The sequence below is a fragment of the Capsicum annuum genome, chromosome 7 (assembly GCF_002878395.1).
Source record: "Capsicum annuum cultivar UCD-10X-F1 chromosome 7, UCD10Xv1.1, whole genome shotgun sequence".
Lineage (NCBI taxonomy): Eukaryota > Viridiplantae > Streptophyta > Magnoliopsida > Solanales > Solanaceae > Capsicum > Capsicum annuum.
In genome coordinates, this window is record NC_061117.1 from 77,342,253 (window position 1) to 77,344,039 (window position 1,787).

The window sequence follows — 1,787 nt, forward strand, 5'->3', positions numbered from 1 at the left end:
GCACTAAAGGAGAAAAACCACTAGGGTTGTACAATCAACATTGAGGGTCAAATCTTTTAACAAATCTATTACCATAAAGGTATGTGGGGTTTTCAACAAGAACATCCTTTCGTTCTTATGCCCAAAAATTTGTATTATTTTACGAAGATACGTGATTTTACTTGTTTAATTATGAATTTGAGATGGAAACTATTATCCTACATTCTCATTCAAGAAACCATGATATTTCTGTGATGTCTTAAAGATAAATTCCTTGAGTTTTGATGTTAATATCATGTTTCAAGTTGAATTTCTAGATTTTCATATGAGTTATACTTATTTGCTATACAAAGTATGAATCTTGAAATGTTTTGCTCAAGTGTTGATATATGGGATTTAAACCCTCACTGAGATTATGATCTTTGGTGAATTAATGTGTTATACACACCTTGATTTTTGAATGATTTGACCTTTTGGTCTTGAAAGAGTTATTTTTGATGTAGCTCACATGGTTTATGTTAGTTATAAGAGACTCCCAGTATGTGTGTGTATTCTTTTGATTGAGATGAAAAATGCAATAGTTTGAAAGTGTGAGTTAAGAAAGTTATCATTTTTGAAGAATTTGATGAATATTTCTATATCTTAAAGAGAATTTTTATGAAATCTACTCATTTTGATGACTTTAAAATGATTATAAAAGTGATTGAGATTTACTATGATGACTCACATATTTCACCGATGTGTTTTACTCTATGGTGATTATGATAATTTTATTTCGAGCTATGTGAGTCTCTTATTACAGCATGCATATTTTCCTATGAATATTTGTGATATAGGACTTTTATGAAATCTTTCATACACCCTCATATACTCGATCCATATTCCATAGTATTGACCAATGTATTCATATGTGGGCTATATTTTTCCTATAATGTAGGTCCAAGTGCTCATTCCCAGGCTTGACGTGATTCTCCGAGCACATTAGTCTACATTTTCTGCAGTGGTAAGTCTTCATGGTTCGACGACTAGTTATTTCATATTTCACTCTTTTATTTTGAGTTATCATTTTATTCCCTGATGTTAGGGTCGGTTGGGGTCTGTCCTAATGGTTTAGTGTTATACAGTTTAGTAGAGGCTTGTCAGACAAGATGGTCAGATTGATCAGTCTTATGGAGAGCTCCTATTTTGTTACTTTCTGCATCTCTTTCATCTTGAATTATGATATTATGAAGAATATCTTGATGTTTGATTGTAGTAATCTTGTCGATGAGTGTTGAATGGTATGAAAATGGCTTAAAGGGTTAGCTTGGGGCTACTTGTAGCCTTAAGCACCGTGTGACACTTTGGGACCCATTTTCGGGGTGTTACACTTTAATGGTGGTTTGGAAAATTGGTTTCATTGGAATGGTTAATTGGTAATTGGATTTGATTTTTGAAATCCTATGTCCCCAACATGTTTAATAAAATGCCAGTGATAATTCTTTTATTATATTATTGGACTTTTAATGGAACTATTGCATGGTATAGTTTGGTAATAGAGCCCTAAATGGTTTAAATAGTTTGGAATGGTTAAATTGAATTATTTAGTGTTCATGGTTACTATTAATTCAACTCCTTGTGGGGTTAAACATCATAAGGGACAACTTGCGTGGTACATAGGATTCCTCCATGCAATAATAATAATGTGGTACTTATGAGGTACACAGGATTCTCCTAATATAACTTGATAGTGTAATCAATGGGTACATGGGAATCCTTTACATTAAAAGGTTGGCTAAGTATATTACTTGCAAGCTATAGTTGGTGTG